Source organism: Canis lupus, chromosome 27, assembly GCF_048164855.1.
Source record: "Canis lupus baileyi chromosome 27, mCanLup2.hap1, whole genome shotgun sequence".
In the NCBI taxonomy this organism is placed as follows: domain Eukaryota; kingdom Metazoa; phylum Chordata; class Mammalia; order Carnivora; family Canidae; genus Canis; species Canis lupus.
Genome location: NC_132864.1, coordinates 29,208,889 through 29,234,291, shown reverse-complemented (window position 1 = coordinate 29,234,291; position 25,403 = coordinate 29,208,889). Strand labels below are relative to the sequence as shown.

Genomic DNA, 25,403 nt, shown 5'->3' with positions numbered 1-25,403 from the left:
CAAAAATGCTTGTGTAGCTCCCCTGGGGGCAGCCCCGTCTGGCTCGAGAGTGGGGCTGGGCAGCTTTCTGGGCACCTGGCAAGCCTGCTGTGCAGCTGTGGTGATCTGAGCCTGTCACGAAATCTGAGTCCTCAACCCAGGCAGCATTTCACCTCCTCCTTCAGCAGGGATTTACCCAAAGGGTGGAGAGCCAGTGCTGTGGGACCAAGTGGATTGTGGTTCACATCCCAGCCACAGATGATAATGCATTTAATATGGAACCGCGATGGATGTGGCGTGCTCCCTGAATGCCAGGCGTTTGGCATTACTGCTTTTGGTCCTCATGGCAGCCCTGTGGAGTGAGCAACAGAGGAGGCCCAGGCCCAGAGAGGGTAACTTGTTCAGGGTCACACAGCTAGAAACAGTGGAACCTGAGTCCAAGCCCAGGTCCATATGATTCCGGGCTGGGCTCTTCCCAGCTGTATTATCTCTCTCCTAGGCCAATTCTTTTTCATCTGTATAAGCCTCTGTGTTTCCCCCCTATGAAATAGGGGAAATAATTGTGCCTACTCCTGGGGTTATCTTGCAGATTAAGGGAGATAGTCTAATTAAATGAGTTTTGTGTGGAATCTGGCACATAACAAGTTCTTGGCAAATGGCACTGTTATCATCATTGCCACCATCATCATCATTATTACTGGTGGACTGAAAGCCACCGAATGATCATCTGATCCAGCCTCGTCATTGTACAGATGAGGAAACTGAGGTCAAAAAGGGGGTGGTGGATCTCACAGTTGGTGAGCAGTGAAGGGAATATCAGAAATCCTCAGGAGTTGGGCGCCTGGGTGGCTCAGTCAGTTAAGCATCTGCCTTCGGCTCAGGTTATGATCCTGGGATCCTGGGATCTGGGATCAAGCCCCACATCAGGCTCCCTGCTCAGCGGGAAGTCTGCTGCTCCCTCTCCTTCTGCCTCTCCTCACCTACACTCTGCTCTCTCTCAAATAAATAAAATCTAAAGAGAAAGAAAGAAAGAAAGAAAGAAAGAAAGAAAGAAAGAAAGAAAGAAAGAAAGAAGAAAAGAAAGCCTCATGAGTCTAAGAACTGTCCCTCCAGCCTCTCCGCCTTGCATGATGATAGCCTCAGGCCTTTCCATGAGTGTAGCCCAATGGGGGTCCCAAGGTGTATGTATGTACCCACAGCTACCCAAGGTGGATCAGATGAGCTAGAGCACCAAGAGTTCCTACACATGTGGCTGGCTGCCTTGCACAGGGATTTGCCCACTCCTCTATCCTGGATTCTTCTTCTACCTCACAGTCTAGGGATGTCACTGCCTCCCTGGACATGGCTTTAAAGCCCTCTGGTGGCCATCCAGGACTCGAGCTGCAGAGTCTGGGCATCATGGAAGTCCAGCTCAGCCCCAGACAGGAGCCCAGCTCACATGTGCCCAACTGAGGTCTAGAGCAGTGTCCCAACCTGAATATTGAGGTCCAGACTCTGCTTCTAGGGAGCACAGGACTTAATCCTGGTGGGGGGGGGTGTTAATACCCATCCACAGACTCTCATCACCCATTTGTCCTCAGGGTGTCCCAGTTCTGGGATACCCACTTACCACAGTACCCCTTGGTGATACAGAGGATCTGGTTTTTATGTAGGATTCTGAGTTTCCTTTGTTTTGCTTGGCCCATGGGATGGAAGATAATTGAAGCTTTTTGTTGTCGTGCCAGCTTGGCAAAAGTGTGTCTTCCTCCAGCCACAGATAGCTAACGGGGAAGTTATGGAAAGTTGGACTCTCTCTGAGTGGGTCTGTTAGGAGGACCTCACGCTGATGGCCTTTGGAGGCCCTGGGCTCTAAGAACCTGCCTGCTCTGAACCGGTGTCCCTCCTCGGATTCAGTCAGGGTCCAAGCAGAAACACCAGACCATGGAGAGGAAGGGATTTGTCCCAGGCATTTGAACTTGGGTGGTAATGGGAGATGCTTAAGTGATCTCTGGAAGGAAGGATGTTGTCATTGAGTCTGGGCTGGAGCTTACAGACACAGAGTACACTGTCAGGAAGGGCAGAGGGTTATCATATAGGGGAGGACAAGAACATTCTGGGGTCCACAGAAATGAGGTGGAACCCACATGGGCAGACTGGAATCCTTAGTGCTGCCAATCTTGATGGTGTACCTGGGGCTTCTGAAGAATCCAGGGCCCTTCTCACAAATCTAAACTGTGGCTTAGCAGGAATCAAAGCCGAATGCCGATCCCAGGGTAGTAGGGCAGTTGTAGACTGGCCACTTCCTTGAGACAGGAAAACTGAAGGGACCTCCTGAAAAACTGTTTCTTGGCTCTTTTTCCTGCTTCTAGTCTCACTAGGACATGCACCCCACACACACACATGCCTCTCGTACAAGTAATGTATGTCCTCCCTGTAAAGGCAAGGAGTTGATTTCTTTGGATGCTTCCAGCGCAACAGATAGCATCAAAGGAGTGACCGGGAAGGGTCATGAACATTTTCCAAGACCACGGATTCACCAAGACCCCTGGCTCCAGGGCATAAGTGACTTATGGAGGACACCTAAACACCCATCTTTATTCATGGATGTCTGAGAAGGCACGTGCATGGGACCATAATTCTCAATTAAAACCCCAGACCCTAAGCAAAGATGAGACTCACTCTTCTTTCCTGTCTGAGTCTTGTGGACGCTCTGTGTGTATCTCCACTCTCTCTATATCTTTAATAAACTCTGCTCTCACTTCTTGGCTCGCATTTGACTTCTATCCTGTGAGAAGCCAAGGACCCTCTTGGCTGGTCCTGCGGGGACCTGCCTCTCCCTCCCCACCCCCTCTTCCCCCCCGCTGTCTGGGTCTTTAGACCTGGCCAGTCTGCATCAGCCTTATGCCAACAAAGTGAGCCATCCAATCCATCAGCAGGTGCAGTGCGGGCGTTGTGACACTTCGGACAAAAGCCGCCTCTTGCCTCCTTCCAGAAAGGATCTGAGGTAACTTTTAGTAATTTCTAGGGTAAAAATAATAAAAACAGCGAGCAAACAAATTGAAGCAGAGGAATAGGAATCACATAGGAAGAAGAATCTAGAAAGAAGTTTAGGACAGGGATGCCTTGAGGCTGCCTGTAACAATTACACAGAAAAGGGAGGGTGGCAGTTAGTGTCACTTGGGGGCCCTCTAGTGGGCATAGACGGAAATAATTCTTAATTTGCGCAACATCTATTTATTATGCATGACTGTGGCCAGACAGGTGGGCTAGGATGCGTCTGGCAATTCTGTAAATCAGAAATAGGAAAGGACTTGTTGAAGAGCACACAGCGCCAGCAGCAGGTCCTGGGTCATTTCCCAACACCCCAAGAATTCCCACGCTCCCTCTGATTGGATGAAACCCGGTGAGGCAGGTCCTGCAGTCACCAGCCTGCACTCCCAGCTCAGTCCATTGTTGCCTTGAGAAAGTAAGAAAGTTCCTCAGTTTCTAAAGGCCTCAGCATGCTCACCTGTAAAGTGAAGGTTATTATATAGCCTCCACCTCTTGAGAATGGTGAAGGTTACATGAATGAATGGGTGTCAAGGGCTTGTGATGGCACTTGGCCCACAAAGAGTCCTCTTCTCGAGGAGAAAGTGAGGCTTAAAGAGGTAGACAGGTCAGTCCTGCATCATGTACATCCGCAGGGCAGGGGAGAAAGTGAACAGGACTTGGAGAAAAACGATCTCTTCCAACCAGGAGGTGCTGTTCTTTTTAGTGATGGTGTATTTGTTGGGAGAAGTTAGTTCTCTATCCAGGTAGGCTTGGCCATCATAGGCTCTGCTCCACCCTCTTGAAGCAAGGGGCTCCTCCTGGGCCTGGGGTCTCAGAGGGCTGGGTGAGATGCACAAGACCCAGGTGTGACTTTTCTAGACCCAGTTGTTAGTGTTTGAAGGTGAGTGGGACTCAGAGTGGCCAGCTGGGTTTGGTGGTGGAGGGGGTGGAGAGGGAACCTCCCTGAGAGACCCTCCTTTACTTCTGGCTGTCACCTCTGCAAGCCGTAAATATCCAGCCTTTGACAATAAGCTGTATCTCCTCATTAGTACTGTGTTTTTATACTGAGCTGTGGGAGAGGAGACCCAGGCCCACAGGCAAGTGTGCCCACTGGCCTGTTTTCTCCGTTTTACCTGGGGACAGTCATGGAAACTCAAATTGTTGGGAGAGTCCAGTGACTAAATACGTGGAAGAGCCTAGCACAGTGCCTGGTTCGTGGCAACTATTGATGGTAGTAATGTCATCCTTCACAGGTTGGGCTGAATGTCACCTCCTCCAGAAAGTCTTCCCTGACTTTCCTAGGGTGAGTTTGCTGCCTGAGTCTCCTGTGCATTCCCAGTCCTTCTGGGCTGTGTTATGATTGTCCCTTAATTTGTGTCTCTCCCACACTCAACAGTAGCCCAAGGAGTAGCCCAGCTCTGGTTCATGTTGTAGCCCCCTTATGGCTGGCTCAGGCAGGAGTGACAAATAAATTTTAGGTGAATGAGTGGGATTTATAAGAGCATGTATCCTGGGGTTCCTGGGTGGCCCAGTTGGTTAAGCATCTGCCTCCGGCTCAGGTCCTGATCCCAGGGTCTTGGGATTGAGTCCCGAGTCAGGCTCCCTGCTTAGCAGGGAGTTTGCTTCTCCCTCTCCCTCTGCCTGCTGCTCCCCCTGCTTGTGCTCACTCTCTCTCTTTCTCTCTCTGTCAAATAAATAAATGAATAAAATCTTAAAAAAAAAAAAAAAAAAAAAGACCATGTATCCTGGGGCTCTAGGACCAGGCCCTTAGCTGTGCCACTCACACACTGTTTGATTTAAGCTCTTGGAGTTACATCCCCTCCCACCCCTGGGATGGTGTGAGAGACAAATGAAACCCTCTACATACCATCTGGCACACCATAGGTGCTCCATAAACATTCATTGTTTTCCACGCTTCCAGATTATAGGCCCTCCACTCGTCCAGGCCTCCCCTGGACCCTCCAACTCCAGGGAGCTTCAGCTCCTGCTCTGGACTCCCATAGCCTCTAGGGCATCCCCTATCACAGCACCAATCACTTTTGGGGCTGCTGCTCTGTCATCCCCAGACAGACTGCTGGTTCAGCCAAAGCAGGGCCTTTGCCTCATCCATGTGACAATATAACACCTAGCCCAGGGCCTGGCTCACAGTAGGGACTTGTGAAATGCTTTCTGAAGGACCCAGATGCTTGACTCTCTTGACTTCCTGCCTTTGCACTGTTGTCCCTGGGTTGCCTTTTCCTTTCATCTCAGCCTGTGAGACTCTGTTCTCATTGGGCGAGGCCTAGCACAAATGCCACCATCTCTCGGATGTCCTTCCTGAACAAACACTGTGACTTCTGTCTTCTTGGAAATCTTTTTCTTTTTAATATTTATTTATTTTGAGAGAGAGAGAGAGAGCAAACAGGGGGAGGAGCAGAGGAAAAGAGAGAAAATCCCAAGCAGGCTCCACACACAGCACGGAACCTGACATGGGGCTTAATCTCACACCCCTGAGATCATGATCTGGGCTGAAATTGAGAGTTGGACACTTAATAGACTTGAGCCACCCAGGAGCCCCTGCCCCCCTGGAAATTTTTTTTTTTTTAAGATTTTATTTATTTATTTGAGAGCAAGGGTGAGTGCACAAAATTAAATCTTTTTTTTTTTTTTAAGATTTTATTTATTTATTCATGAGAGACACCCACAGAGAGAGGCAGAGACACAGGCAGAGGGAGAAGCAGTCTCCATGCGGGGAGCCCAATATGGGACTCGATCCCAGGTCTCCAGTATCAGGCCCTGGGTCGAAGGCGGCGCTAAACCGCTGAGCCACTGGGGTTGCCGCAAAATAAAATCTTTTCAAAAAAGGATCAGAGCTAATAGAGAAACTGTTGGGCTTAGAATTAATAAAACCATATTATAGCCTTAGCTTACTACTAACTACTAGCAAATGTTACTTTGGCTGAGTAACATAACCTTTTAAAATATCCTTATATGTAAGAAAGGAGATAATGAAGTCCACTCTGCCTAAATCACTGGGTTGTTTTGAAGATGTGAAATATGTGAAAAGATTTTTAGAAGTTAGAATAAGAATTTAATGCAAAAGGAAGGTGTCATTTCATTTACTTATTTTTATTTATTTATTATTATTATTTTAAAGATTTTATTTATTCATGAGAGACACAGAGAGGCAGAGACATAGGCAGAAGGAAAAGCAGGCTCCTCTCAGGGAGCCCAATGCAGGACTTGATCCCCAAATGGGGATTACTACTCAAGCCTAAGGCAGAAACTCAACCACTGAGCCACCCAGGCATCCCAGAAAATGTCATTTTATTAAAGCCTCCCCAGGTTGGGTGGTGTTTTGTTTTGTTTTGTTTTGTTTTAATCCGTGGGGAAAAAAAACCAACACACATTCCATAAATACAAATAAGTATTTTTTTAAAGATTTTATTTACTTACTCATGAGAGACACAGGTAGAGAAGCAGAGACATAGGCAGAGGGAGAAGCAGGCTCCTCACAGGGAGCCTGACATGGAACTCGATCCCAGGACCCCGGGATCATGACCTGAGCCGAAGGCAGACGCTCAACTGTGGAGCCACCGAGGCATCCCCAAGTAAGTATTTTGATGATGGCAAATATACACTGCCTTCTCCAGAGTTTCCTAGAATCTCCTATGATCTATTTGGCCTTCAAAAAAAAATAATAATAATAATAGCTCCTATTCTATGTCTCAGCTGAGTCTAAGAGAGCTGCAATTAGTTCCTCATAAGTAACAAAACCATCCAGAACTACCATAAAGTGCTACCAAAGTTTATCTTTCTTACCAGATAGGTTATATAGCAAGAAACCTGCATGTCCAGCCACCTTTTAAAATGATTAAACAGGGGATCCCTGGGTGCCTCTGCAGTTTAGTGCCTGCCTTCAGACCAGGGCATGATCCTAGAGTCCCCAGATTGAGACTCACATCAGGCTCCCTGCATGGAGCCTGCTTCTCCCTCTGCCTGTGTCTCTGACTCTCTCTCCCTCTCTGTGTCTCTCATGAATAAATAAATAAAATCTTTTTAAAAAATGATTAAACAGCAGAAGTCATCTAGGCAGGGCAGACCGTGAATTTCTAATAAGATGTATTATAAGAGTTTGGTGTCTTGCTAGGTGTTGGTACAGGGGTTGGGGAGAAGTTAAAGAACTGATTAGTGGTTAAGTGTCTGCCTTGGTCTCAGGGAGTGATCCCGGGGTCCTGGGATTGAGTCCCCCATCAGGGTCCCCGCAGGAAGCCTACTTCTCCTGCCTATGTCTCTGCCTCTCTCTCTCTCTGTGTCTCTCATGAATAAATAAATAAAATCTAAAAAAACAAAACAAAACAAAACAAAAAAAACAAAACAAAAAACAACCTGTTTAATTTCTATTGGCCTCATATAGATTTCAACTCAAAGGGATCCTATGCCAAATTAGGGTTTAATTGTTCTTTAGCAGAAAGAGAAACCAAATAATAAAAATATTCAAAGCATTAGTGGATTACTTTAAGAAGCAACATTCTAAAATGGGCATGTACATCGGTAAATTCCAGATATGCTTCAAGTTCTTGGATAAAAAAGATATTCTGCTCTTCACAATAATCATTCCAAATAAAAATGTTGGTCTTTTGAAAAAGACAAAGAAACTAACCACCCTCACACCTTCGGTATCATCATTCCTTAGAAGAGCCTCAGGTAAATATTTTTCCCCCTTTGGTAAATTAGGGAGATCTAAGGGAATATTAGAAAATATCATATTCAGTTTTACCTTACTATCTGCTGGGAGTGATAATTCTTTTTTTTTTTTTTTAAGATTTTATTTATTTATTCGTGAGAGACATGGAGAGGAAGAGTCAGGTTCCTCGCAGGAAGCCCGACACAGAACTTGATCCCAGGACCCCAGGATCACACCCTAAGCCGAAGGCAGATGTTCAACCGCTGAGCAACCCAGGCATCTATTTATTTATTTATTTATTTATTTATTTATTTATTTATTTATTTATTTATTTATTTTTAACGATTTTATTTGGATAATTCTTTTTTTAAAAAAATATTTATTTAAAATCATCTCTACACACAATGTGGGCCTTGAACTCATGACCCCCAGATCAAGAGGTGCATGTTCCCCTGACTGAGCCAGTCAGGAACCCCTGGAAGTGATGATTCTTAAGTAATGATTCAATTTACAAACAGGCCAATCAAATTATAAAGAAGCAAACTACACATTTGCCATATACTTCTCTCTGGTCTTGACTAAAGTTTCAGGTAACTTAGCAGCTTGGGTTAGCAAAACAGAGACTCAAAAGCCTTTATCTGATCGAATTTTTAAAAATGTATCTTTGGGGCACCTGGCTGGCTCAGTTGATAGAGCATGCAACTCTTTTTTTTTTTTTTTTTTTTTTAAGATTTTATTTATTTATTCATGAGAGACACACACAGAAAGAGGCAGAGACACAGGAAGAGGGAGGAGCAGGCTCCATGCAGGGAGCCCAATGTGGGTCTCCAGGATCATGCCCTGCAGAGAAGGCCGCGCTAAAGTACTGAGCCACCTGGGCTGCCTGAGTATGCAACTCTTGATCTCAAGGTTGTGAGTTTGAGTACTATGTTGGGTGTAGAGATTACTTTAAAATCTAAAAAAAATAGAAAGAAAGAAAGAAAGAAAGAAAGAAAGAAAGAAAGAAAGAAAGAAAGAAAGAAAGAAAGAAAGAAAGAAAAAAGGAAGGAAGGAAGGAAGGAAGGAAGGAAGGAAGGAAGGAAGGAAGGAAAGAAAGAAAGAAAAAGAAAGAAAGAAAGAAAGGTATCTTTTACTATCACCTTGTTAATTAGGCTGTGTGCCACAAAGATAAGCAAAACAAAGGTCGAACATACCTTAAGAAATCATGTTAGTGGAGGTACAAAGGAACCCACGATTAGCTTTTTAATATCTAGTATTTAAGCAGTGTGAAAAACATAAGTAAAGGCAAAGCAAATAAACATTGCCATTGTTCAAGTTTTCATATTTTCTTTCCATTTTTTTTTAAGATTTTATTTATTTGAGAGTGATGGAGAGCAAGCATGAGCAGGAGGGGTGTGGAAGTGCAGAGGCAGAGGGACAAACAGGCTTCCTGCTGAGCAGGGAGGTGGATGTGCGGCTAGATCCTAGGACCCTGGGATCATGACCAGAGCCAAAGGCAGACGCTTAACTGACTGAGCCAGCCAGGTGCCCTGTCTTCAGGAGGTTTTCATATTTTCACTAGCAAAAATTTTTCATAAGGGTAATGTTTGACTTCATCCTTCCCCCAGAGTTGAATTAACACATATTTCAAATGCTAACCTTTTACTTATACAATCTAGAGGATGAAACTAATTCCTTTTCTTACTTATATTTGTTTTGTAACCTGGTAATAGTAATGTATCTAAAAGCAACGTTTTCTAATACTTATCTGAATAATGCAAGAAAGCATGAAACCAAACTCATTTGTTTAATGCTGCAATGCATGTGAAAATAGTGCCTTATACATATGAAGCACTCACTTAATGTATAGTTACAAAAAAAAACCCTATATGTTCTCATTCATTTGGGGAATATAAATAATAGTGAAAGGGAATAGAAGGGAAGGGAGAAGAAATGGGTAGGAAATATCAGAAAGGGAGACAGAACATAAAGACTCCTAACTCTGGGAAACGAACTAGGGGTGGTGGAAGGGGAGGAGGGTGAGGGGTGGGGGTGAATGGGTGATGGGCACTGAAGGGGGGCACTTGACGGGATGAGCACTGGGTGTTATTCTGTATGTTGGCAAATTGAACACCAATAAAAAACAAATTTATTATTATATAAAAAAAAAACAAAAACCTACACAAGTACTCAAAAACAACACAAATACATCTTTAGCTAACCTGAGTGGTTTAAAACATGAGAAATAATACTCTCCAGTTATATATGTTTATAGTTCATAATTGAAATAATCTCTTCCTCCACCAAAAAAAAAAAAAAAAAAAATCCCAAGATGTTCTTTATTTTTCCTGTAAAGAAATCAGGAAGCAGTAAAGTCACCTTTACATATACGAAACAGGGAAATGTGACTTTAGATTTCTAAATCATTTTAACTGACTTGTGTTTCAGCCTGGCTCCTTTAACATTAACAGTCTCATAATGTGGTAATAAGCAACCTCTATTTTTTTTTTTTTTAAGATTTTATTTTGGGATGCCTGGGTGGCTCAGTTGGTTAAGCATCTGCTTCAGCTGGGGTTATCATCTTGAGTCCTGGGATGGAGTTCCACATTGGGTTCCCTGCTCACTGAGGAGCCTGGTTCCCCCTCTGCCTACTGCTCCCCCAGCTTGTGCACCCTCTTCTTGACAAATAAATTTAAAATCTAAAAAAAAAAAAGATTGTATTTTTCAGTAACCTCTACACCCAACGGTGGAGATTGAACTCACAACCCCAAGATCAAGAATCATACACTCTACCCACTGAACCAGTCAGGCTGCCCTAGTGATAAGCCACTTAAAAAAAAAATAGCTGCTCTTTTCTCAATCTGAAGTTTAGTTTATAAACCTTTAGTTATTATCTTTGCTGAAACACCTTTGACAGAGGTGGCATTCGTACTTGATTACAAATGTGCCCAAATCTAATGAAATCACTATCATGGCAAAAAGAAAATACTGTAAGAGTCAGAATATGAGCTTGTCATAGTTACACTCATTTCTAGTAAAACATTTTTAAAGAGCAGGGACAGAATACGGTTTTAAGGGGGATGATCGGAAATTATAAGGAGAAAGTGAATAGTACCAGAATCGAGAGTGAGGTGATAATAGGAACTGACATCCTGGCAGACCCAGCAAAAGGAAAAATGAGATATTAGGAAGTTTCTCTTGGATCAATTTCCTTGGAGGTACATGGGTTTACCTTTCCAGCCGAATTCCCAAAGGGCTGCACTGAAGGGCAGCAAGGGCTAGACTGGATTTACAGCTCTGGTTCTGACTCTTCCATTCATAAGGTAAATGATCTTGAGCAAAACCTTGCCTTTCTCAATCTCAGTTTTCCAAAGGAAGAGATGGCTCTAAAAGTCGTCACCTTAAGTTACTCAGCGATTAGCTCGCTAATTTTTTAGCACTCTACGGGAGGCAGTGGCGAGGCTGGGCCGCGGCTGGGGAGGGGTTAATGCCGTTCGGCCCCGCCCCTTCCTGGCCCCGCCCCTTCCTGGCCCCGCCCCGCGGGCACCACCGCCCGCCCGGGTTGCACCCTTGACCCCGCCCCCAGGCCGTGCGTCCACCGGAAGTGCCCACGCGCGGGCAGCTCACTTCCGCCCGGCAGGTGACAGCCGTGGGGCTCCGAGCGGCCGGCGGCACGGACGCACCGGGGGAGCGGGAGGACGAGGCCGCGGACATTTTGCTGGCGAGCCAAGCCGTGCCGTGGCGCCGGGAGCCGTTCGGACCTGCGGGTGAGGAAGCGGGGAGTCCGGAGAGGCAGGAGAAGGAGTGGGGCGGGGAGGCGGTGGTCTGAGGTGAGGGGGTTTGTGGGGTCAGAGGTCACGGAGAGGACCGGACGCTAGAGGGGCGAGAGTGGCTTCCCGAGCCCCGACGCGGCAGAAGGACTGCGGGTTCATTCATTCACGCTCACTTGGCCGCCGGCCTGAATCCCAGGCGCCCCAGCCCGCATCCCCTCTTGGGGCGTCCTCCGGAGAGACTCCTAGACTTAGGCCCGGAGGAGTCCGCCCCTGGCCAGAGGGGAAACTCCGCTCTGAGTCCTGGTTTCCCCCTTCACATCCTGAGGCCTCCCAGTCATTCAGGGCCTTATCTCTTTGCTAGAGTTTAAAAAGGGAAAAAAAAGAAAAAGAGAAAGAAAAGAAATCAAGAACCGGCTCTGTGCCGCCTGCCCGGAGGTAGGCTTGGGCTTGGTCTATCCGTTGGCGTTTCATGGACAGGTTATCTGGGGACACCTGTAATCATGCTAAAAATACGAAATGCTACCTACTATTTATTGAGCTCCTACTGTGTTTCATGCGCTGTGCTAAGCACAGTAGGTACGATGCCACATGTAACTTCTCAACAGCCCTTGCGAGGTAGCTGTTGTTGATATCCCCATTTTATCCACGAAGAAACTGAGGCACAGAGAACTTGAACCACACATGATAAGGTCAATCCTGTGGTGCAGGCAGAGTCTGGGTTCCTACCCAGGCTCTCAGGGACCTGCAAAGTGCAGAGACAAAAGAGGCTGGAGCAAGGTTGGGGTGTAGGGGGTATTTAATATCTTTAGCTGCCATTGTATTTATTCGAAGCTCTGTAAAGATGTAGCCTTAATACTTTGAATCTAATTTTCGTAAGGGACATTTGATTTACGTGTTTAGGATGAAACAATTCTGCAGGCTACTGCTATAAGGGACTACCTTTCAGGGTCAAAGGGAAGTTTTTCTTGACTATTGAGAAGTGTGAGACTCAAAACAAATTATTCATGAAGCTAATTTAAGAATATTCAGATTCTGTCAGTGGTTGAGCTACATTCCTTTTGAAAAAAAAGAAAGGAAGCACATGACCCCTAGGGATCTCTTGACCCTAGGTTCTTGAAGAACATTCTCAAGGGGAGGGTCTCTGTCTCTCTGAGAAAAGTGCAGGCTCCTTGGCTTCCTGGCTGGGGAGCCACATCTTTCCTGGGAATGGTGAGGTCATTTGATGGCTGGAGGACTAGACTGTGAGTCTGAAACCTTATTCCTTTGCAGACATTGACTTGCTTCACTTCTGCCTCAGTTTCCCTGACAGCAGCACAAGGAAGACCTGCTGCCGTCCTATCCACTCCTGGGTGTTACAAACCTTAATGAACCTGCTAAGGTTTCCATATGCTTCTGAAGAAAGCTGAGATATAAATATTACTGTAGTACTTTTTTTTTTTTTAACTCTATGATCTGTTTTCCTAGTTCCATTGAATTCGCAGAAACTTAATATTGTTACCTTATCCCCATCCTTCCAAAGGAGGATTTGAGATGAAGCGACTTGTCACAGATGGTAGGAACATGAGCAGAGCTCAGCATCTGGCTCCCTGTCCTGAGTTGAGCCCACCAGCCTTCTCCGGCCTCTTAAAAACTGTCATAAAAAAGTAGCCTCAGTAGTTCTCAAAGAGTCAGATCCCTCAGAGGTTGTGGAGAAATTATCTGTTGAGTATGGTTTGAGCAGAGGCTTCATCCTGAGCAGCCTGAAGGGCTAGGAGGTGTAATGAAAAAACACTGCCTAACTCCCTCAGTTAACCCTTGGTTCTGACCCCAGCTCAGCAGCTCACCAGCTTCCTGGTAGTGTGACCTGGACAGCTTACTTAGTCTGGGCCTCCTTTACTTCAGTTTTAAAATAATAGTGACTACCACCTTCTCATCCCGCCACTCCCCATCCCCCACCTCCTGCCCCACTGGTGTGTGGGGGGATTAGATAAGGAAATTTGTGCAGAGACTGTTAGTGGTTGGGTGCTTTGATCCTAGGCAGTTGATGCCTACTGGGGGCCTTTTTCTGAGGAAGGCTGTGAACCCTCGTCTGTGGGGTATTACTTCCTTCTGCAAACAGAGACCTTTACATACACAACACTGCTACCCCCCTTCTTGTTTCACTTCCTAAAAGTGTTTCAGAACAAGTTTAGTTTGTTGGTCCTTCTGGCTTTGGGCTTGGGCTTTCATCTTTTTCTGGTCATCCTCTGAAACTGTTGCATGTCTTGACTACTCACTTCCTAGAAAACCCCCATGCCTGGCACCAAAGCTGGACATGCTGACAGTGAGCAAACATGGCTTGAATATGGGTTTTGCATTTTGGTGCAATTATGAAAGCTTGAGAGGGTGTCTGTTACATGTAGATGTTTCTTTTACTGAACAGGTTTTTTTTGTTGTTGTTGGTTTGGTTTGGTTTTTTTTTTTTGCCTGAGTCAGGTCACTGATACATGATCATAGCCCAGAAATATTTTTCGTGTTTTGTTTTTCTCTTCACACAGAGACAAACAAATAACACCAGAGAGAAAACGTGACTTGGGGAATCCTTAAAAAAATAATACTGCTTGAATATCCATCAATGAGTCCTTATTGCTCTTAGGCTAAAATTCATAGTCTTTATCGTCGCCTTCAAGGCCTTTTGGGCTAACTCCTGCTTGGCTCTCCTGCCTTATCTCTCCCACTCCCCACTTCTTTTTTTTTTTTTTTTTTTTTTTTTAAGATTTTATTTATTCATGAGAGACAGAGAGAGAGAGAGAGAGAGAGAGAGGCAGAGACACAGGCAGAGAGAGAAGCAGGCTCCATGCAGGGAGCCCGATGTGGGACTCGATCCTGGGTCTCCAGGATCACACCCTGGGCTGAAGGCGGCGCTAAACCGCTGAGCCACTGGGGTTGCCCCCACTCGCCACTTCTGTCTCTTCCCAGGCTCCTGTCAAATTCAGCTACTTGCCACTTCTGCAACTCCTAACTCTTTTTACCTCTGTGTCCTTACCTTGTGTTCTCCTTACTGCCTGGACACCATTTCTTGTCACACATGCCTCTTTCTTTGCTGGGCCACTAGTTGGAGCTTCCCATCTGATCATCTCTCCGACCTTGCAGGCCTGAACCTCCTCAGTGTCCTGTGGCACTGCTCATGATGGGTTGTCATGTTCACTTGCCTGTCTTCTAAGTAAACAGCCCTTAATCCTTGCGGGGGGGATGTGTTTTAACAGTCTGTGTCTCTAGCACTTAGTGAAATGTCTGGCACATATGTTCTTAGTGTCAGTGAATGGATGAATATTGCATTGACTTGTTAGGATTTCTTGATTCCTAAGGAATTCAAAGCACTTTCCAGATGATCTGTCCATCTTCATATCACTCCAGGGGGATAGGGAGAAGTCTGATCAGTGATAGTATTAACTACTCTCAGGCTACTGTTGCTACCACCCAGTCAGCCACTAGAGTGTTTCAGGGCCTCCAGAGACCTGGAGTTGGGGAGCAGCACAGAGGTGCTAGTGGTAACCACTTTCCCATTGTAGTAATAGTGGCCAGCATTCATCAAGCACTTGGTGGGCTGGGCACGACTGAAGGCTTTATATGTATTGACCTGTTTTAACCTCACAAATCCCTCATGTATGTGACATTGCAGCTCTCATTTTACAGTGGTGGTATGCTTGTACCTGTTAAGTTGTGTAGACTCCTGGAGAGCCCTTGTCAAACCTGCTGTGGCCACCTTTCCTTTCCCTACTCCTTGTTCTTAGATGGTCTCCTGTTATTTAATGGAGCTGAGGAGGGGCTTGCCTGTGGTTTTAGACTTTCAAGCCTCATGTTTTTTCAGTCTTTAGCCTTGGGCTTGACCTCTGATCTTTATTAAGAGGGTCTCCCCAAAGTTGGGAGACCTCTTCTAGTTAAGGTAAGAGGCTGGTTGTGTCAGAATTCCCAGAGTTCGATCAGCAGCCAGGATGCCTGCCTTAGTGACTGCTCTCCCAGGTTTGCCATCTCCTCTGTGAACTTGAGCTGGAAGATTTGGAAGTCAGGTCTCAAAGCTTTAAAACCAGTCCTTCATGGGACTCCTGGGTGGTTCAGCAGTTGAGTGTCTGCCTTTGGCCCAAGGCATGATCCTGGAGTCCCGGGATCAAGTCCTAAATCGGGCTCCCTGCACGGAGCCTGCTTCTGCCTCTGCCTGTGTCTCTGCCCCCCCCACCCCCCCGTCACTTGTGAATAAATAAAATCTTTTTTTTAAATAAATAAAATCTTTTAAAAAAATGTTTTTAAATAAAACCAGTCCTTCATCGTTCATTTTTAGCACTAAAAACATTCATTAATATAGAGCTCTGTAAAGGAATGGACGGGTGACATACTTTTTGCCATACCTAATTGCTTTTAGGGTCTTACGCATATTGAGAGGAATGACAAAATTTCATTAGCTGGTGAGTCTGCTTCTGTGGTCTCCATTCTCTGAATGAAGCTGAGTGGCTGGATGTTGAGACACTGAGGACAGAGCCTTCATACATTTATTCATTCAGTATTTATTGAGCCCAAGTGGATACCTGGCACTGGGCTAAGCGTGATGATAGGTAAACAAGCCAGTTTCTGCCCTTGGGTTACTTACTACATTCTAATGAGGTAGGGATTGGGAGGAAACAGAAGAAATAGAAAACAAATGTAATAATTAGAAAAACTGATAATCCATGAGAGAAACAGGCATAGTAGCCAACGCATGTTGAAGTGTAAGTCAGATCTACTCAAGACCCTTTAGCGGCTTCCACCTGACTCAGAGTAAAAGCCAGGGTTCTAACCTTGACCTGGAAGCCCCCTCCATTCTCCTTTGACCTCATAACCCACTACCCTCCTCATTGCTCACTCAGCTTTCCTGCTATTCCTCAGACAAGCCAGGGATGCTCCCACTTTTCACTGTCTTAAGCCTGGAAGTCTCTTTCCCCAGACAGTGCCACCTGTCACCTTCTCAAGGTGGCCAGCTGGTTAAATTTCAACCTCCTTTCCTCCCCTCCTCCACACTCCCTATCCGCCTTCCTGTTTTCTCTTTTTCCATAGCATTTGTTGCTACATCAGATAGTATATATTGTACTTATTTGTCTTGCTTGTTGTGGTCCCTGTCTGCCACTGAGATATATGCACCATGAAGGGAAGGATTTTTGTCTGACTTACTCACTGCTGTATCCCTAGCGTGTAGACCTGTTTATGGCATGTGAAAGGTGCTCAGCAAACATGAATAGGAATGGGGGTGGGGGTAAGGACAAGAAAATATGTACTTAGTGAGTGCAGGGTCAGTATCTTTGAAGTGATGTCATTTAAGCCGAGATTTGAAAGATAAGTTGGAGCAGCCACTCTAGAAGCTGGAGAGGATAATCCAGGCAGAAGGCTCAGCAAGTACAAAAGCAGTGAAGAGCTTGACAAAAGAACACAGAAGGCCTGTGGGCCTAGAGGGTTATATAGAGAGGGAAGGGCCTGCCTGTGTTCACATCATAGCCGTGTCAGAGCCCTCTGCCACCAGCATTTGCATCCCCTCCTCCAGCAGCTCTAGTCTCTTTCTTTTTTTTTTTTTAATTTTTTTTTTATTTGTTTATGATTGTCACAGAGAGAGAGAGAGAAGCAGAGACAAAGGCAGAGGGAGAAGCAGGCTGCATGCACCGGGAGCCCGATGTGGGATTCGATCCCGGGTCTCCAGGATCGCGCCCTGGGCCAAAGGCAGGCGCCAAACCGCTGCGCCACCCAGGGATCCCTCTAGTCTCTTTCAACTGATGCTTGTGGGAGCAGAGGATGGGGAGGTGGCCTGGACATTTCTCCCATCAGAGCTCTTGCCACCTGGTCTTCTGCCCTTTGCTCTTTCTTCTCTCTTTTCTTTATTTACTTGTTTTCCATTTATCGGCTTTAAAATGAGCTAAGGGATTTGGCATTTTCAACTTTAGTTTTATCAAAATAACTTGACAACCAGAGCAGATGCATGTCTGATGCTGGCACACCCTGTGAGTGGAACATGGGGAAGCTGAGATTGGTTTACAAAACTTGAAATTTCCCTGAGAAGAGAGTTGAGCACTAATCATTCAGATGTTTATTGAGCACCTACTATTTGCCAAGTAATAGTCTAGGAGGTAGGGATACAGTAGTGAATAAAATGGACAGTCTTTGTCCTTATGGAGCACATTATGGAGGGAGAAAAAAATAGATGATATAAATATATTTTATAGTATGTTGGTGATAAGTACCTTGAAGAAATACAAAAGGAGGAAAGAAGGATAGGGAGTTAGGGGGATTGGTTGGGGAGGTGTACAATTTTTTTTTTAGATTTTATTTATTTATTCATGAAAGACACAGAGAGAGGCAGAAACATAGGCAGAGGGAGAAGCAGGCACCCCACAGGGAGCCTGATGCAGGACTCAGTCCCTGGACCTGGGGATCACGCCCTGAGCCAAAGGCTGATGCTCAATCACTGAGGTACCCAGGCGTCCTGGATGTGTACGATATTAAAGTGGTCAGAGAAAGTGACATCTGAGTGAGATTTGAAAGAGATGAGGGACTGAACCATGATGCTATCTGGAGAAAGAGCCTCCCTCCCTGGCAATTGTACCATATGTACAAACATTGTAGAAACATGCTTCTTGTGTTCAAGGATCATCAAAGAGGACCCCATATGGCTAGAATCGAGGAAATGATGGAGAAAACAATGGGAGAAAAGTTCAAAGAAGTAATGATGAATGGTGTGTATGTGTGTGAGAGAGAACCAGAAAGGATATGTGTCTCATATGGACCTATAGTCCATAATGCCATGGTATTATGGACTCTTCTGTATGAGATTTTGGCTTTTACTCTGAGACAGGGAACCATTGGAGGATTTTGGACAGAGGAGTACTACTGACTTAGACTCTAATGGGATCATTCTGCCTGGTGCTGAAGTAGGTTGTTGAGAGCGGTGTGGAAGCAGTTTTGGTAGCAATCCCAATAAAAAGTGATGGTGTCTTGGAGCTGGTGAAAGCCGCCTTATGGATTCTGGATTCATTTTGAAGGTAGACCCCAGTAGCATTTGCTGATAGATTAGATGTAGGATATGAGAGTGTGTGTTGTCAAAGATAACTGAGATTCTTGGCCTGAGACCCTGCTAAAGATGTTGGCAGTAACTAGATAATGAAAACTGCAGATGAGCCAGTTGAGGGATGGGGAGAAGCAGGAAGTCAGGTTTTTTAAATTTTTATTTATTTATTATTTTTTAATTTTTAAGTCCAACGTTTATAATATGAGGGCCAGGGCTTTCTCCTCAACTCAAGTTTATAAATTTTCAATTGGCTTGTGAGGCCAATAGAGATACTTCTTGTCTAATTTGGTTTCTGGGAAGATTTCATTCAGGTCCTCAATGGCCATCTGATCAAATGGAATTATGTTCTTCATCTTCTCCAGCTCTTTTTCATATTCTTCAATCCTGGCCTTTGAGAGAGACAAAAACTCAGCACAGCTTTTCACATCTTCATCTTCTCCAGCTCTTTTTCATATTCTTCAATCCTGGCCTTTGAGAGAAACAAAAACTCAGCACAGCTTTTCACATCTTCTTTTTCCTCAGCATCCACCTGGACAGTGTATTTATCCTCTGGCACAAGAACCTTCAGGGCATTAAACTTCTTCTCAAAGCATCTACCAAGCCAGCCTTTGCCACATTGGCCTTGTAGTAAGCCCAGTCAGTAGCAGGTGGTTTCTCAGGAAGAGTAGCTAACCTGGAGGTAAGCATCTCATTCCAGGATTTCAGGGAGTTGGCAATAGCCTTCTGGTTTCGGGGTATGATCTCCCCAAAAGCTACCCAGTCAGTGGTTTTTATTTTTTATTTTTATTTTTTTTAAATATTTTATTAATTTATTCATGGGAGACACACAGAGAGGCAGAGACACAGGCAGAGGGAGAAGCAGGCTCCATGCAAGGAGCCCAATGTGGGCCTCAATCCTGGGACTCCAGCATCATGCCCTGGGCCAAAGGGAGGCCACTGAGCCACCCAGGTGTCCCAGTCAGTGGTTTTTAGAGCAAGTTTTCACCCAGCCATCTTGAGATCCTTCACCGACCCTGGTGGCCCACAGTCCAGGAAGTCAGTTTTTATCATGTTAAGTTTGATCTGCCTGTTAGCTATATAGATATTCAAGTTCAAGTGTTGATTAGGCAGTTTGGATATATGAGCTGGGAGTTCACTAGAGAAATTGGGCCTGGGGACGTAAGGGCCTGGGGACATACACTTGTGGGTTGTCAGCATGTAGATGACACTTAAAGCCTTGACACTGGATGAGCTCACCAAGGAGGCAAGATAGCATTGGTAGGGAAGGAAAGAGAGGTACTAGGCCTGACCTGTGGGCCCTCTGATGGATGAAGAGGAAGAGGAGGAAGAACCAACAAAGGAGACTGAGAAGGAGCAGGCAGTGAGGTAGAGGGAAAGGCAGAGTGCATGGCATCCTGGAATCCAGGGAAAGAAAGTGTTTCAGAGTATTCAAGGAGCGATAAGCAATGTCAAATGCTCTTCTGTATGAGACTTGTCATCTGACAGGACCATGCACCTTTTGCCAGCAGGATCTAATATGCACTAGCATCCAAGACCATCCTTGAATCTCATCCTTCCTTGCCTAACCTCATCTCCTTTCCCTTCCAAGTCCTTGCCTTCAACCAGGCAGGGGTTCTCATAAATTCCTGAACACACATGCTTGTTTTGGGTTTGGATAAGTTGCTCCTCTCTCAGCATCTTTAATTCTTTATTTGTAAATGGATTACCTTGAGAATTAAATGAGAGAAGGGCTATAAACCATTTAGCACAAAGCCCACACCCCAGTCAGTGTTGCTGGTGATTTAGTCTCAGTTATGCTGACATCTTGTGGGTCTTCTCCAGGTTACCCTCAGCCCTCCCTTTCCAAATGTGACCCATCTTTTTCTGTCCCAGCAAGCCCTTCTTCATCTAAGAGGGCTTCCCTACATGTTGTCCCAGTCTCAGAACCCTCCTCTGAAGAGTGGTGGTACTTGTATGGAAAGCATGATTGCTCTGCTATTCACCTGCAGTCCTTTACTTGGGCTCTGCATCTGTAAGAGCTCAACGGGAGAACTCTCCTTGGTCTGCTTATGTACATGCTCCTGTATGGGGCACAATGTCAGTCTCAGAGCTGACAGTGACCCATGCTGTTACACGTGCTGAGTGGATGACTCTACACTTGACAGATCTTCAGAAAGTGTTCCTGTTGTGTAGATGCGAAAACTGAGATTTAAAGGGACCTCGTTCTATAGTTTTTGGCCTCTTTCTCTTCTTCTTGATTAAGTATTATTCAGAAGAAGCCCCTGTTTCTTTTTCAAGTCAAAGGAACTTTTCTTTTCCTTTCTTAAAGATTTTTTGTATTTTTTCATGAGAGACACAGAGAAAGATGCAGGGACATAGGCAGATGGAGAAACAGTCTCCCCACAGGGAGCCTGATGCAGGACTCGATCCCAAGATCCCAGGATTATGCCCTGAGCCAAAAGCAGACACTCAACCACTGAGCCACCCAGGTGCCCCATGAACTTTACTTTTTCTTGACAGCAGATCTTTTCAAGCATTACTGTCTGTAGATTGTTGAGAACTGGCACAGAATTCTACTCAGTGCTAATATAAGAAAATTTGCATGTGGCATGTGTGTGCCTTTACTTCCTTTTCATTTTGAGGCTTTAATTGCTAGTGGGTCTGAGGAGATTGATTTTGGCTACCCACACTTCGTCCAAATCCCAAGAGACCCATAACTCGGCAACTTCATCCAGACAGGCTTTCACTAGGCACGTTAACAAACTTGACATTCCTGTTGTCCAAACTGGATGGGCTGGCTCTTAAATAACCTGTAATTCAACGTTTGAGAGACTCTGAAGGGATATGTGGCAACATATTTCATGTATCTTTTAGCTTGGAGTGTGTGTGTGTGTGTGTGTGTGTGTGTGTGTGTGTTTCTGCCAGGACTTCATTCAAAGAGAAGTTGACTTGCTGGGTAGAGTGGGACCTCTGGGACCTCATTATGGGGCAAGGGTAGAGAGTATCAATACTACCATTTTCTAGCTGTGTGACTCCAGACAAATAAATACCTTGGTCTCTCTGGGCTTCACTTTCCTCATCTGTAAACTTGTGATATGATCAGTACTTTTTCCACAGATTATTGTGAAGATTAAATGTGAAAATCTTTATGTAGTGTCTGGCCCATAGAGCACATCTGTTTGCCATCACTACTACCATTGCTGCGTTTGTTCTGAATTTCACACCAAGCCCAAAGAAAAGCACAGCTTATTTTCTCAGTTATTAAATCGACTTGAAAGAGCCTGAGTTTGGTGACCGCATCTGAGAGAGAAAGTCTGAAATCTGGTTTCTCTACTGCTGAGTCACCCTTTTAATCTTCAAGGTGGCCTTACCTGTTTCCTTGTCTATAAAATGAACTTTAAGACTTTCCTGTGAGGACCTTTTCCTTTTTAAAAGGAGACTTAGACTGATGAGCAGCCATGAATAATTGCTGGGTGGTGAGTAGAATCATTGTCTTTATTACAAACTCTAGGCTTCATAGGGCAGGAATACAATCCAGAGAATGGCACAGAGTAAGGGAATATTTTGAATGAATTAACCTGTACCTTTGAGACAGAACTGAAACAGCCACACATGGGGATAATTAAAGTTTGGCTTTTCTGGGATCCCTGGGTGGCGCAGCGGTTTAGCGCCTGCCTTTGGCCCAGGGCGCGATCCTGGAGACCCGGGATGGAATCCCACGTCGGGCTCCCGGTGCAAGGAGCCTGCTTCTCCCTCTGCCTATGTCTCTGCCTCTCTCTCTCTCTCTCTCTCTCTGTGTGTGACTATCATAAATAAATAAAAGTTTGGCTTTTCTGTTCTAAGTGAAGAAGAAAAAGTAGCACCATGCTATTCCCTTTTATTTATTCTTCCTAGCGTAGTCTTGACTGTCCTTGAGCTAACATGTGCCTGGAGCATGTTTCTGAACCTCTCTTCATCAGGCAAGGGATTAACAGTAACTGTTTTAAACAGCACTGAAGTTGGAAGCCACCAACACAGACTTCCAGGGATCATTTTTCTCTGCCCAAATATCCTTGAATTCAGAGATGAGTCTTGGCAGTTGGATCAGACCTTGCCAAGTATCTCCTTTCCTTTCCCCTCTCCCTTTTCTGAAGCCGCTTCTCTGGCTAATTTCACAATACTGTCTCTCTTGTTAATTCACTGAGGGCCCATGGTATGCATTGCATTGTTCTAGTGCTACCAACTTGATGCTTCTCATCTGTTTGCAGAGCATGGGTTGCTCTGGCATGAATCACTACCCTGAGACTAGAAAAGTCCTTTCCTTGGCCATTGGGAGGCCATTTGGGGAATCATTTGACTTGTTATTGTTTTCCTTACTGAAGGAAAGGAAGACTACTGAAGACCTAATAAGGTTTGGTGGCACTGGCTGCATTCTGAATCTGTTTACTCTTGTAACTTGGAAACATCTTCTGTCATGCTCTGAGAATGATAGTGCTCCATTTCTTCTTGTTTGATATCTTGGGAGAACACTCATTGGAGAGGAAATGGATTTCTCATCTAGCAGAGAATGGTGATACCTGAGATGTGGGATGGAGTTTATCTGTCATTTAATAGACTGAAACTGTTGTCCTGTGGAACTGTAAGTTGTCTAAAGGGCCCCTGGTGAAGAAGGGGAGTTGGACATAGTGGAATGAGCTGGGTTCTAGGTCCCCCACTCTTAACCAGAACAACTCTATTTTTGTTTTAAACAGTTTAAAAGCAAGAAGGGGCTTGAAAAGCCATTGGTCTGGTTGAATTCTCTTGTTTGACAATTGGGAAAAATAAGGCCCAGAGATGGAGGCATTTGCCCAGGGTCATACAACTCTTGGTAGCAAAGCTAGATTTCCTGGCAAGCCATCTTGGCATTGGATCATCCTTACCTTGTTGGTTGAAAGTTAACTACAAAGGCTTATGTCTCTAGTCTGTCCCATTGTCACTCTGGTCTCATCAGGGAACAGGGAGTCCTCTTTTTTTTTTTTAGATGTTTATTTGAGAGAGGGAGAGTGCGGGTACAAGTGTAAGCAGGAGGAGGGGCAGAGGAAGAGGAAGAAGCAGACTCTGACTGAGCAGGCGGCCTGAAGTGAGGCTTGTCCCCAGGACCCTGGAATCCTGACCTGAGCTGAAGGCAGATGCTTAACTGAGCCACCCAGGCGCCCCATCAGAGAGTCCTCTTATCTTGATCTTTTATAGGCCTCTGGTTTTGTAGTTTCTCTGGGAGCCTGTCTTTTCATTAATTTTGTCAGCACACATTTGATGAGCTCCTGGAATGTGCCAGGCATAATGCCATTGGGTTGACAGCAGTAAACAGGACAGATCCCAAATTAGAGTCATGAGGATGGCTGTGGAGAAATCATGATGTGACTGAGTCAGATATCAGGGAGGCCTCTGCCCCTGTGGGTCTGGAGAAAGCTTCTATGTGGCAGCAGTGTTTGAGCTGAGACTAAGGATAAGCATGGGCCAAGGAACAGAGTTTTTGAATAGATGTCCCATTGTTTCCTAAACTATTATATTTGAAAGAGGTGATACATGCATGGGATATAAAATTCCCAAGATGTAAGCTGGTGAGTGATGAAGGACCAGTCTCTCACCCCATCCCTTGGCAATCCAGCTTCTTTTCTGGAGGAAAAGATTGTTAACTTTTCTTGTTTACCCTTTTTTTTTAAGGTTTTATTTATCTGAGAGAGAGAGAGAGAGAGCATACAAGTGGGGGGAGGAGCAGAGGGACAGTTAGACTCCGTGCTGAGTGCAGAGCTCAGTGGGTTCAATCTCATGACCTGATCATGACCTGAGCCAAAATCAAGAGTCGGATGCTCAATCAACTTTAGTGCCCCAAATTTCTTTTTTTAAAAAATAAGTAATCTCTCTGCTCAACATGGGGCTTGAACTCATGACCTTGAGATCAAGGTTCATATGCTTTACTGACTGAGCCAGCCAGGTACCCCTGTTATGCCATAATTTTTTTTAAAAAAACCCTCTATGGAAGGACATATAAGGTGTTTATAATAGTTTGCTATTTTAAGAAGGGTGCTACATGAATAACTGTATATACATAGCTTTTGTACATATAGAATAAATTCCTAGCAGTGCCTGGGTGGCTAAATTGGTTAAGCCTCTGACTCTTGGTTTCAGCTCAGGTCATGGTCTCATGGCGGATCAAGCCCCAGGTCGGACTTTGCAGTCAGCACCAAGTCTGCTTGAGATTCTCTCTCTCTTTCTCTCTCTTTCTCTCTCTCATCTGCTGCTCCTGCACTTTCTCTCTCTCAAATAAATAAATAGATAAAATCTAAAAAAAAAAAAAAAAGAATAAATTCCTAGAGGCAGATTTACTGGATCAAGGGTCAGCATCTTTGCAATTTTGATAGTTGTTGCCAAATTGGTGTAGAAATTGTAGCAATTTAGACTCTCATTAGCATTAAGAATATCTGTTTTCCCACATCAGCACCAACATGGGATGTTATCAGACTTTTGGGTCTTTACCAGTCCAGTAGTTACTGGATGATATTTCATTGTAGCTTCAGTTTCTCTTATAAGTAAGCTTAAACCATTATTCTTCACTTCCTGTGAACTCACCATGTTCTTTGCTATTCTCCTATTTTTAGGTACTTTTTACGTATTAAGGAAAATAGACTTTTGTCTGGGATGTGATGGAAATGTATGTGTGGGGGATCCCTGGGTGGCGCAGCGGTTTGGCGCCTGCCTTTGGCCCAGGGCGCGATCCTGGAGACCCAGGATCGAATCCCACGTCGGGCTTCCGGTGCATGGAGCTTGCTTCTCCCTCTGCCTGTGTCTCTGCCTCTCTCTCTCTCTCTGTGTGACTATAAAAAATGAAAAAAAAAAAAGAAATTTATGAGTGTGTGATTATCATATGTTTTTGTTTTTTATTATGTTTTTGGCCATGCAGGAAAACTTAATTTTTATGTAATCGAACTCATAGTCTTTTTTTTTTTTAACTCATAGT

At 44.9% G+C, this 25,403-nt stretch overlaps 1 protein-coding gene across 5 annotated transcripts in view; it reads left to right on the top strand.

The window, feature by feature from the left end:
* Window positions 1-25,403, top strand: part of AP1B1 (adaptor related protein complex 1 subunit beta 1) — an 82,876-nt gene that overhangs the window by 14,177 nt on the left and 43,296 nt on the right. For 2 of the 5 annotated variants that reach the window (XM_072803148.1, XM_072803145.1), the window contains exon 1: window positions 11,238-11,400. The exons of 1 other annotated variant lie outside the window; for it this stretch is intronic. The gene's annotated coding sequence lies outside the window, so the exon portion shown is untranslated. Of the gene's footprint in view, window positions 1-11,237; window positions 11,401-25,403 lie in introns of those variants that run through there. 2 more of the 5 variants (XM_072803150.1, XM_072803149.1) reach the window with 1 other exon arrangement.